This window comes from Corvus hawaiiensis, chromosome 1 (genome assembly GCF_020740725.1).
Source record: "Corvus hawaiiensis isolate bCorHaw1 chromosome 1, bCorHaw1.pri.cur, whole genome shotgun sequence".
NCBI classification, from domain to species: Eukaryota; Metazoa; Chordata; class Aves; order Passeriformes; family Corvidae; genus Corvus; species Corvus hawaiiensis.
In genome coordinates, this window is record NC_063213.1 from 92,144,888 (window position 1) to 92,157,373 (window position 12,486).

General features: G+C 57.3%; 3 pseudogenes; 2 read left to right on the top strand and 1 right to left on the bottom strand.

Moving 5' to 3' along the window:
• The first annotated feature begins 1,414 nt into the window (after window positions 1-1,414).
• LOC125334578 lies at window positions 1,415-2,228 on the top strand (annotated as a pseudogene).
• Window positions 2,229-3,912: 1,684 nt separating this feature from the next.
• LOC125334583 lies at window positions 3,913-5,817 on the top strand (annotated as a pseudogene).
• A 4,909-nt stretch (window positions 5,818-10,726) lies between these two features.
• LOC125330313 lies at window positions 10,727-12,041 on the bottom strand (annotated as a pseudogene).
• Window positions 12,042-12,486: the final 445 nt, after the last annotated feature.

Sequence of the window (12,486 nt, forward strand, 5' to 3'; positions counted from 1 at the left end):
GGTCTGCTGGGAGCTCTGAGAGCCCTGACAATCCATGTCCATCAGGGGTGCACTTGCTCGTGCTGAGGGTGCTGCTGTCTGTGCTTGCACTGTCCTTGTGGCCTGCAGATGGACCCCTGATTCCTTGCCAGGGGCTGTTTGGGTCGGCTCTGCCGTGCCGAGGAGGGCAATGCCTGTGCCAGGTGCTTGTGGCCGTCCCCGGTTGCTGAAACCCGTTCTTGACTTCCCTTTTTACCCCCGCTGGGTGTCCATGTCCTTAATTACCTCTGGGAGAATGTGCAAACTACCACAACATTGTCCCCTTTTGTATGGGACACGATGTCCATGGTTGTGTTCAGGCTTTGTTTTTGTTCTGGAAGTTGAGGAATTGAGCAGGACCTTGGCTGAGCAGCAGTGTGTGTCAATCAGTACCATTTTGTGGAGCTGATGGTTTGTGCTGTCACTTGCTTGTGTCCAAGTCCGTGTCGTTGTGTCCGAGCAGATTCAGAGCATGTGTTTGTAGCGAGGCGTTGCTGTTGTTCCTTCGCTGGGGGTGCCCGGTTTTCGGGCCATCCCCCCTGGAGCAGGGTGTCCCCCCTTGGTGCAGGCGCGGCCCTAAGTAGCGCTCAGCCAATCAGAAGGCACGGCGCTGGTGACTCAGCAGTTGCCAGGCAGAGTCGCAGCGCCCAGCGCTCCCCAGCTGGAGCCCCCGTGTGGCCCGGCCTTGGCGCCCCCCGCGAGGGGAATTTGGGGAGGTGGGAGGGGGGGAGCGCCAAGGCCAGGCCGGCCCGTGCTGCGCTGGCAGAAGTGGCTGCGGCGGGGGCCGAGTGCGGGCAGGAGCGGCCGAGAGCCCAGCGCTGCCCCAGCCCGAGCTGCCGCAGCTGCATCCCTGCTCGTGCTGTGGGATGCGAGAGCTCTGGGGGGCAGAGCGAGCCAGGGGTGGGTGCTGGGCCTGGGGGGAGGAGGAGAAAGGCTGGAGGAGCAGGGCTGGAGACCAGAATGGTGAAAGGATGGACATGGGAGCAGCAGGTGGGATTCTGCAGGAGAAGGAATAGTGTGAGGAAGAGGAGTGTGAGGAAGAGTAGGGATACAGGAGGAGCAGGAAGAGCAGGAAGAGGAGGCACCGCAAGGTTCCAGCACTCGCTGTATCTGCAGCCTCCCCCCAGACCCAGGAGTGTGTCCCCCCCCATCCAGCAGGTGATCAGGGAGGGGGATCCACAATTTTCCCGGGGGTGAATCTTGGTGTTTCTGAGGTTTCTTGGGCTCCATGTTGGTGCTTTGGTTTTTTTGTGGGGGCTGAATGTTTATATTTTGGAGGGAGTTTTGTCTGAATCTTGATGTTTTGGTAGTTTTTGGTCTGTGTCTTGATGTTTGTGGGACTTTTGTGCTGAATCTCTGTGTTTTGGAGGTTTTTACAGAGACAAGATGCCCGGTGATGCACTTGGGGAGGAGGAACCCCCAGCCCAAGGCGCTCACCCCTTGTTTTTTCCCCAAACCAGGATTTGTCATTCCCAAGGTGTGGCTGGATGGCAGAGGAGGAAAAGCCCCGGAGATGCCACACGAGGAGGGGCTGCAAACGCAGCCCAGAGAGATCCAAGGAGAAAAGAGCTCCCCTGTGCCGGGAAGGCGGCCGGAGATCCAGGCGGAGCTTGGAGCTGGGGGAGAAGCCTCACGGTGGGGAGAAGCCTCACAAGTGCTTGGAATGTGGGAAGGGCTTCAGCTACAGCTCCTATCTGAGGGTACACCAGAGGATCCACACTGGGGAAAGGCTGTAGGAGTGTGGGGAATGTGGGAAGAGCTTCAGCCAGAGCTCCAACCTGATCCAGCGCCAGTGGATCCACACTGGGGAGAGGCCCTACGAGTGTGGGGAATGTGGGAAGGGCTTCTCCAGCATCTCCCACCTGATCCAGCACCAGGTGGTCCACACCAGGGAACAGCCCTATGAGTGCTTGGATTGTTGGAAGAGCTTCGGCCGGATCTCCGAACTGAGGGTACACCAGCGTACCCACACCGGGGAGAGGCCCTACGAGTGTTCTGAGTGTGGGAAGAGGTTTCAGAGGAGCTCCCACCTCCTCGAACATCAGCGCATTCACACGGATGAGAGGCCCTTCCGCTGCTCCGACTGTGGGAAGGACTTCAAACACAACTGCAACCTCATCACCCACCGGCGCATCCACACCGGGGAGAGGCCCTACAAGTGTCCCCAGTGTGGGAAGAGCTTCTCCAGCAGCTCTGCCTTGACCAAACACCAACGGAGGCACCGGTAAGGGAAGCCCTGCGAGTGCCCCGAGTGCGGGAAGAGCTTCGTGCGCTGCTCCAGCTCCATCCCCCGTGGGAGGATCGGCGTTGGATGATCCCCAGTGACCCCCGTGGGGCAGAGCCCTGGTGACCCCCGTTCCGGGTGATCCGTGCTGGGTGGGGGGAAGGTGTTGGAGAGATTTCTTTGCCTTCTCCTTGTGCTGCTGTGATGTGGTTGGTAATAAATTCCCTCCCTGTGCCCAGGCTGGGTCTGTTGTGCCCGTGCCGGTGCTCGGGGCGGGATCTCTCCAGGTCCTTCTCTCAGCTCCTGGGCTTTTCCTTGTACTTCCTGTCCCTGTGCAGTAGCAGAGGGCAGGGACAGAGCGGTTTTGGTGTCTCCCGGCATCCAGGCAGGGCCAGCCCAGCCCCAGGGGTTGTGAGGGGCTTGTGGGGCTTCCCTGTTTGTGGGACATCCCCGCTGGAGGAGGGTGTCCCCCCTTGCTGCAGCCCCAGCCCTCAGGCAGTGCTCAGCCAAGCAGAGAACGCCCTCAGCTGGGGCCTCGTTTTGGGCACACCTGAGCCCCTGGACATCTCCATCCCCATTTTGGGGTGCAGCTGAGCTCCTGGATACCTGGGTTCCCAGTTTTGGGGCTCTATTTGGCTTGCACAGCCTGGTTTTGGTAGTGGGGTTGGTTCAGAGGTGGCTTCTGAGAGAAGGATCTGGAAGCTTCCTCCATGTCTGGCAGAGCCAATCCCTGGTGGCTCCAAAGATGGAGGTGCCGGATGCAGAGATGCCCCCACAGCCCCTGGGAAGGAGGGAGGGGTGGGGGAGGGTGTTTTTAAGAGTCTTCTTTTCCTTCTCATTCTCCTGCTCTTATTTTTTCGGTGTCATCAATTTAATTAATATCTCTAATTAGAGCCTGTTGTGCCCGTGCCGGTGTTTGCTGAGGGATCTCTCCCGGTCCTTATCCCCACCCAGGAACCCTCGGTTCCATTTTCTCTCCCCTGTGCAGCTGCAGGGGGCAGGGACAGAGTGGCTTTGGTGCGTGCCTGGCACTGGGCCAGCATCACCCCAGGCCATGGGCACCCCTGAGATCCCACATCCCTGGGGACACATTTCTGGGCACAACTGAGCTCCCACCTGCCCAGCACCTCGAGGTTCCCCCTCCCAAAAAACCCCACCGCAGGGCTGCAGCGTCCCTAAACCCCCTCAGCCAATCAAAATCATGGCCAGTGCTGGCCATGGGGGCGAGTGGCGGCAGCTGGGGCCGTACTGGTGGCACTGGTGGTGCTGGAAGCCCCCCCGGCTGCGGGCGCGGAGCTCTCGGGTGAATGGGGGTGGTGGGATGCGATGGGAAAAGGGGGGGAGAAGGCGAAAAAGGGGTGATGGGACCCCTAAAATGAGTGAGAGGGGGAGGGGACCCTCAAAGGAAGAGCAGGAGGGGGCTGAAGAGTGGGGGAGAAATGGGTGGGAGGGGGTGGGAAAGTGGGGAAAAGTGGAGGATGGGACCCTAAAAGTGAGCGGGAGTGGGCTGGGGATTGGGGGATTGTGGGGAAAAGGGGTGGAAAGGGTGAAAAGAGGGGAATGGGACTCCCAAAACTCCTCTGGGGAGCAGCTGGAAATGGTGGGGGAGGGGATGTGAAATAGGGAGAAGGGTGGAAAAGAGGAAGTGGGAGCACGGGCAGGAGGGTCCCATGGCGGCCGTGGGGCACAGGGGGTGCGGAGCGGGGATCTGGGGTGGCTCCCGGAGCTCTGGGCGTGCTGGGGGCTGCAGGGGGGCACCCCCTGAGCTGTGTCCCGCACACACAGGGGTGTTCCAGGGGATGATGAATCCGAGTGTCACTTCATTAAGGGCACCGAGCGGGTGAGGTTGGTGCAGAGGAGCATCTGACACCGGGAGCAGCAACTGCACTCGACAGCGATGTGGGGCTGTTTGTGGGGGACACCCCGTGTGGGGAGAAACAGGCGCAGTGCTGGAACAGCCATCCAGCAAGACTGGGGTACAAAGGGGCTCTGGCAGACAGGCTCTGCTGGCACAACCGCGACATCGTTGCCCCGCTGCTCGCGGAGCGCAGAGGTGCAGAACGTCGGGCAGAGCGAGTCCCCTCGGGCCCTGCCCTGGGGGTGAGCCTGGAGCCCCTCAGCCCGCCTGGTGCCCATCCCCGGGGCCTCTTGTCCTTCCAGGTTCCCCTGAGCTCTCCCAGTCTCTCCCAGTCCATCCCAGTGCCCCCGCGCGTGTCCATCCCAGCCCTGCGTGGCGCTGACGCCCCTCAGCCAATCAGAGCGCGTCTCTCTGATGACTCATCAGTTGCCAGGCAGACCCGCAGCGCCGACTGCCCTGTGCTGGACTCGGCCTCCCAGTGCCGCGCGCTCCATTCCCAGTCGCTCCCAGTGCCCTCCCAGTGCCTCCCCAGTGCTCTCAATCCACTCCCCTCTCACGAGGGCAGCTCACTTCTCTCAGAACACTCCAACCCGAAGCTGTCTATGCTTCTAGGCCGATCTCTTGTCCTGTTTTTCGGTGTTGGGCATTCCATCAAGAGCCACCCTTCTTTTTAGCCTTGGCAAAGGGGCTGGGAGAGGGTTTGGGGGATCATCGGAAGGCAGGGAGCAACTGGGATGGGGTTTGTGGAGTCCTGGAGGAGATGAGAGTGGGTTTGGCATGTGCTGGAAGGTTTAACGGCGTTCTGGACAGATTTAGGACGAATAAAAGAGGGGTTTGGGGGGTCCTGATGGCTCTCTGGGGGGTTTTTTGAGAGGTCCTGACCCCTGCGGACCCCCCAGAGATGCCAGCGGACGCTGCCCGGAGCAAGATTCTGATGGGGATCGGGGACTTCGTGTTGGGCTTCATCTTCCTGGCGCTGGGGCTCGGCTTTCACTTGCTCGAGAAGGTGACGGGGGGTCCCGGGGATCGCATCCCCCCTCCCCCAGAGCGTGTGTGCCCCCCGGGCCCCCCAGCCCGGTGTCACCCCCTTTGCTCTGCCCACAGAGCTCCTGAGCCGCCCGCAGCTGCAGCCCCTCCCCGTGGCCTCGGGCCCGGCCGGGACCCCCCGCTCCATCCCCGCGCTGATTTTGGGGGGTCGTGTGTCCCCCCATGCCCCGCTGTCACTCTGCCCCTGCCCTGCTGCTCCCAGTGTTCCCAGTAAGGCTTCCCTTACTCATTTTACAGGAAAGATCCTTCAGGGCATTCTGGCTGCTTTAGGAACACAGTGGCACCTCCAAACGCCCTGGCAACACCAGAGCTCAGGTCGGGTGGAAAGAATGAATGGGGAAATAAAGAAACACCTTCTGAAGCTGCTGAGAGAAACCAAGATGCCCCAGGTACGGCTGCTGCCATTGGCTTTGGCAAGAAGAAGAGCCAGACCCAGGCCAGATATTCAATTATCACCCCTGGAATTGATGTCTCCATTCCTCACCCTGCTCATTCTCGACCTAGTGGGGAGTGGAGATCAGGGATGTCTGTTTCAAGCAGTCTGTGGCCAGAATCCTGTCTCTTGTGAAATCTCTTCCACAGGAAGCTCGGCTGGCACAGACCCACCCTGGGGACTTTAAGGGAAGTTACACCACTCAACAGAGATGAACTTAACATCTCAATAGACTGAGAACATCCCAAAAGATACCCAAAAGATAACGCCCATCAACAGAACATCAACGCCCATCAGCAAACATCAAGGAACAGCTACCCCAGACACTGCCCCCGGCACAGCTGGAGACCCCTGCTCTGGAAAAGGCTGAGAAGGAAATCAAGGAGTGTGGACCTAATTAACATCAGAGGCCAAGCAATCCGGGGCCAATAGGAAACCAAATACTAAGAACTACCCAATTTGGAACCAATGAACATTAAACCTACGGATTTCTATGGGTTTAGATTGTATAAAGTTGAGGAAAAACCGAGTAAAACTCGTGTGCCTTGGAATGATTTTCGCTGCACACCCGGGCTCTGTGTGCATGAAGTGATTTCTGTTGCACATCCTGGCCAGAATAAAGTAATGTCTTGACCCTTAACACTAAAAAGGTCGTTGGAGAGTTTTTGTTCTTCCCACAGTTTCGGTGACAAAGTTACAGCATTAGAATGTTTGTTCTTAAATATCCTACCTTGATATTGTCAGTTTGGTCTGGGCCAGGGGTGTGAGGGTAAATTTTTAGTCTGAAGGGAAGAAGTAGAAAAAATCTTTATTGCTTTGGGGGGTTTTTTTGTGTGTGTGTGTGCGTGGCTGTTAGTGATGGCAGAATTTTGGAATGGGTTTTTCGATGTCCACCTTTAGGTTCCATTTTGCAAAACTGGAAGAGCTTTAAAAGTGACCCTTTAACTCCTGAAAAGTTCATAGAATATTGGTTGAAAAAAAAAGGAAAGAAACAAAAAAGCCGCTTTTTGGGGAGGGGGGAGAGACACTTGAAACCTATGGATTTCTATGGGTTTAGACTGAAAAAAGTTGAGGAAAAAATCGAGTAAAACTCGTGTGCCATGGAATTATTTTCTCTGCACACCCGGGCTGTGTGTCCATGAAATGATTTCTGTTGCACATCCTGGGCAGAATAAAGTAATGCCTTGATCCTCTAACACTAAAAAGGTCGTTGGAGAGTTTTTGTTCTTCCTGCAGTTTCTGTGACAAGATGACACCATTAGAATGTTTTTTCCTAATAATCCTAATTTGGTATTGTCAGTTGGGTTTGGGCCAAAGGTGTGAGAGTCAATTTTTAGTCCGAGGAGAAGTAGCAAAAATCTTTATTGCTTTGGGGCATTTTTGTGTGTGTGTGTGCGTGGCTGTTAGTGATGGCAGAATTTTGGAATGGGTTTTTCGATGTTCACGTTTAGGTTACATTTTGCTAAACTGAAAGAGCTTTAAAACTGACCCTTTTCCTCATAAACAGTTAAAAAATACTAAAAAACAACAAGGGGGGAAAAAAAGCCACTTTTGAGGGGGCCACTTGTGAGTCACCTGATGGCTGCCTTGGAAGAGATGCTTCCTTCCAGGCAGCCAGCAGAGAAGCTTTAGAAATGCAAATTAACTCTGCTGGGGGAAGTGTGCACAATGTCCCAGGCTCTCCTTGCCTGCCACAGGAATTGGGCTGATTCCCTCTGCCCCTCACCCCAAGCTCTGCCTCCCTGCACAGACGGAATTTGCATCGCTAAAGGCAGAGCCCACACTGAGCATCTCTGACTCTGCAACAGAAATCCCTGAAGCTGCAAAGGAAAACAGCAAACGGAGAATGTTGGGAGAACTTCACTCACAAAAGCGGGGGGGGGAATCATCCCTCTCCCCACTCCAACATCTGCTGGCACTGTCTGTGTTATACAGGGTGGGTTTGACCACTGGACTGCTTTTGCTGACACAAGTTCAGCGAAATCACTTGGGAATCCAAGGATGTGATGATTTAATCCGAGAAAAGCAGTCAATTGAAGCATCCCTGGCATTTTTGGGAGCGCCCAAAAATGGGGAAAAGATCAACGGCCACCAGAACAAATCCTACAACACCATGGAGCAGCCCCTGGGAACCCAAACAAATTCATACCAGGTGCCAGAGAACCCACTGATCATTTCAATGCATCATTAGATTACAAGCTGTCCTCCAAATCATAACCAAGCACACAGCTCCAGCTCCTGACCTTCTCACCCACCAATCCACTCCCATGAGCAACGCCACATTTCACCCTGGGATGGCATCAGATTCTCTTCCAGCGGAAGGACCAGGAGGCTGTGGAAAATTAAATGACTCAAAGTGCTCTTGGCAAAGAGATGGCCAAGGAAAAGTGGTGAAACTGAGAACAAAGGAAATAAGAAAGCAGCTCATGTACTGCTCCAACCGTGGAAAGGATGGGAATGGGACATGTTTTCGTGGTTCCCTGGCAGACCATGAGTTAAACCAATGCTGTTTCTCCTCTCAGGTGCTACAGCAACTCTCATCTTTTTACCATGCACCACACCTTGCTCAGGGCAGCTCATTCAGCAGGGGATCAAGGGCATGCAGGTGGCAGCCAGGCCTCCTGACCCAGAAACGGCTACAGAAGGACACAGAATGAGATCACTGAGAATAATCCCAAAACCAAAGAAGGCCCAGGAAGAACAGATTAAGGCATTTTTAAAGTTTGTAAAGAGAAGTACTGAGAAAATAAGAAGTGGGGGGATTAAAAGGGAAGAAAATGAACGTGTCTTTACAAACAGATGGTGTGAATCCCATTGGAGATAGGGCCAGGGACTCGGAGATAAGGAAGTTACGGAAGAAAACAGAAAACGATCAGTTTTAGAAAATGTCACTAATTGACACGAACTGCTGCTCAGCCAAGGTCCTGCTAAATTCCTGAACTTCCCGAAGAAGAACAAAGACTTCACAGAGCCATGAATATCGGATGTTATACAAAGTGGGGGTGCACATTAAGGGGCACATGCAGCAGGCGGATCGGGAAGTCTGTACCTTCCAAGGACTTCAGCCACTGGGGAAAAGGACACGGAGATGCGGCCGGGCAAATCGGGACAAAAAGGAGGCTGCGTCCTCCAACACTTGGACAGACCCCACGGGAAATGCCCCGTGGCCTCTCCCTTTGCCCAGGAATAAAGTTACTTTTACAGGGCTCCTCCGGCTCCTCTGGGGACACAAACCTCTGGCCACGGGAACTTTCCCGCACACTCCCGGCCACGGGGCAGCCACCTCTGTCCTACCCACAGCAGCCGGGACGAGCCAGCGCTGCTCCGGCACCGGCTCCTGCCGAGGCAGCAGCGGGAAGGAGACCGCGGGCAGCCGCTCCCGCAGCGCCCTCACGCCAGGGCGAACACGGCGCCCACACGGCACAACGAACCCGCCACAGCCCCCTGCCGTCCCCTCCGCCCGCAGCCAGCCCCGAGCCCCGCCAGAACCGAGCGCGGCTCCCACCTGCGCTGGGGCCGCCTCCGAGCTCCGCCGCTGCCGCCTCACCGGGGGCTCCGGCCGCCGCCGCCGCTCCCGGGCCCGCACCGACGCTCCGCCAATGGCGCCTCTGCTGCGCCACGGCCGCCCTGCCGGCGGCTCCGGGCCCGGGCTGCTCCCCGCTCCGACCAATCAGCGCGCCAGAACCACGACTGACGGCAGCACCGCCCAATCGGAGCGAGGGGCGGGCTCTGCACACGGCCCAGCCCCGCCCCGCGCTCCCAGCGCCCCCCGGGCTGCGTGAGGGGAAAGCCGCAGCTGAGGAACAGCGCTGGAACGGGCCCGGCCCGAGCCGCCATTCAGCTGAGAAGAGAAACAAAGCTCTCCGCTGCTCCCGGCCCGACCTGCCCAGCCCTGCGTGTTGGCTGGCTCCGGCTCCTTGGGAAGCCCTGCGGCCTCGCTACTTCCGCCCCTAATTCGGAGCATCAGTGCATGGCTTTGATTTCCCCGAAAAAGGGAAAACCGCCCCAAGCCCCTTTGGCTGAGTGCACGAGGGGAGAGATTTGTGGCAGAAAACTCTAGAAAAGTCATTTTTCCCCGGCTTGGGAAGAACAGCCTAAGCCAAGCAGAGGTGGGACCCCCCAGCAGCGCCTCTCTGCCGCCCCAGCTGAAGCCCTCGCTGCCTGCTCCAGGCTGGATGGGCAGACTGGGAGCACTGGGAAGGGGCCCCGGCTCGGGGCGCAGCCCCCGGGGCAGCCCCACGGCCCCACGGCAGCTCCAAGGCTCCGCCAGCCGGGATGGAACGTGGGAGGGGGAGCAGGGCAAGGGCCGGGGCTGTCGGTGCCCAGGGGACACAAGGGACAGTGGGGGCACTTCACAAGCATTTAATGCAAAAGATAAAATCATAAGGAAGACAAAAGCAACAGCAACCGTGGCACCATAGCCCAGGGCCACAGAGGAACATGTCCATTGGAGTGGGGGGACGCTGGCCTGATGCCAGGCACCCACCACAGCCGCTCTCTCCCTGCCCTCCACAGCCGGAGAGGGGACAGAAAATTTAACCAAGGGCTCATGAGCTGAGATAAGGACCAGGAGTGATCCCTCATCAAACACCGTTACAGGCAAAACAGGCTCGAAATTGGAGATACGAATTTAATTTATTGCTAACAAACTCAGAGTAGGATAATGAGAAGAAGACTTTTAAAAACACCTTTCCCCCACACCTCCCTCCTTCCAGCTTTACCTCCTCCAGCAGGGATGTCCCACAAACAGGGAACCCCCACAAGCCCCTCACAACCCTCAGGGCTGGACTGGCCCTGCCTGGATGCTGGGAGACACCAAAACCATTCTGTCCCTGCCCTCTGCTACTGCACAGGGACAGGAAATACAAGGAAAAGCCCAGGAGCTGAGAGAAGGACCAGGAGAGATCCTGCCCCGAGCACCGGCACGGGCACAACAGACCCAGCCTGGGCACAGGGAGGGAATTTATTACCAACCACATCACAGCAGCACAAGGAGAAGGCAAAGAAATCTCTCCAACACCTTCCCCCCACCCAGCGCGGATCACCTGGAACGGGGGTCACCAGGGCTCTGCCCCACGGGGGTCACTGGGGATCATCCAACGCCGATCCTCCCACGGGGGATGGAGCTGGAGCAGCGCACGAAGCTCTTCCCGCACTCGGGGCACTCGCAGGGCTTCCCTTAGCGGTGCCTCCGTTGGTGTTGGGTCAAGTTAGAGCTCTGTGAGAAGCTCTTCCCACACTGGGGACACTCGTAGGGCCTCTCCCCGGTGTGGATGCGCTGGTGGGTGATGAGGTTGCAGTTGCGTTTGAAACCCTTCCTGCAGTTGGGGCAGCGGAAGGGCCTCTCCTCTGTGTGAATCCACTGATGTCTGAGGAGATCGGAGCTGGTCTGAAACCTCTTCCCACACTCAGAACACTCGTAGGGCCTCTCCCTGGTGTGGATCATCTGATGTTGAATCAGGCTGGAGCTCCGGTCGAAGCTCTTCCCACATTCCCCACACTCATGTGGCCGTTCCCCGGTGTGGATCACCTGATGTTTCATCGGGTGGGCCCTCTGCCTGAAGCTCTTCCCACATTTCCCACACTCGTAGGGCCTCTCCAGAGTGTGGATCCTGTGGTGTGCCCTCAGCTGGGAGCTGTCTCTGAAGCTCATCCCGCATTCCCCACACTCATAGGGCCTCTCCCCAGTGTGGATCCTTTTGTGGCTGACCAGTTGGGAGCGCTGGCTGAAGCTCTTCCCACATTCCCCACACTTATAGGGCTTTTCCCCAGTGTGGATCTTCTGGTGTGCCCTCAGATAGGAGCTGTAGCTGAAGCCCTTCCCACATTCCAAGCACTTGTGGGGCTTCTCCCCACCGTGAGGCTTCTCCCCCAGCTCCAAGCTCCGCCCAGATCTCCGGCTGCCTTCCTGGCACAGGGGGGCTCTTTTCTCCTTGGATCTCTCTGGGCTGCATTTGCAGCCCCTCCTCCTCGTGCAGCATCTCCAGGGCTTTTCCTCCTCCTCCATCCAGCCACACCTTGGGAATGACAAATCCTGGTTTGGGGGGAGAAACAAGGGGTGAGCTCCTTGGGCTGGGGGTTCCTCCTGCCCAGGTCCATCTCTGGGAGTCTCCGGGGCTTTTGTGTCCATAAAAACCCCAAACCACCACGATTCAGCCCAAAAAATCCTCCCAGCACTTCCCCCTCTCTGATCTCTCCACTTTGGTGTTCTGGGGCTCTCCTTTCCCTGACCTCATCGGGGTCCCGTGGCTCCTGGGGTTCCCTCCTCTCTGGGGTCCCACTCAGGGATGATCCAGGGATTTTGGGGGTCCCAGGGGTCCCTTCTTCCTGATTCTCTGCTCCAGGCTTCCAGCGATCCCAGGGGTCCCCCCTTATCCATGCTCACCCCATCTCCAGGCTGCTGGGGGGTCCCCCAGCTCCGGGATCGCCCCTCTCCCCTCACCCCACCCTGGGGCTCCCGGTGTTCCACTCCACCACTCTCCCGGGGGGCCACTAGAACGATGTCCCCCTCCCACCCGGCACTGGGATGGAGCCCCCAAAATATCCCCCGAAGGGCCATTTGCAGCTCAGCTTTCGGGTGCCGCAGGATCCAAACATCACCCCCCCTCCCCTGCCCCAAAATGAAACCCTCCCAGGGACCCACAAAGAGATTTGGGGCTCCATTCTGGAAGCTGTGAGCTCCAAACACCCGCCAAGAGAAAAGGCCGCTCGGGGAGCCTGTCACGATCTGCTAATACAAGCGAGGGTCATGATGGTTCGTTCATCGATCTCAGAGTGTAAAAGGATACAAGAGATTTCAGTTTTAATCAGAACAGTGCACCTTTATTAAGTGCCCACAACACAGTAATGTGATAGAGGAGAGAGAGAGATAAAGAAAACAAAGAGTAGAGAGGAAGAAGGGGAGGA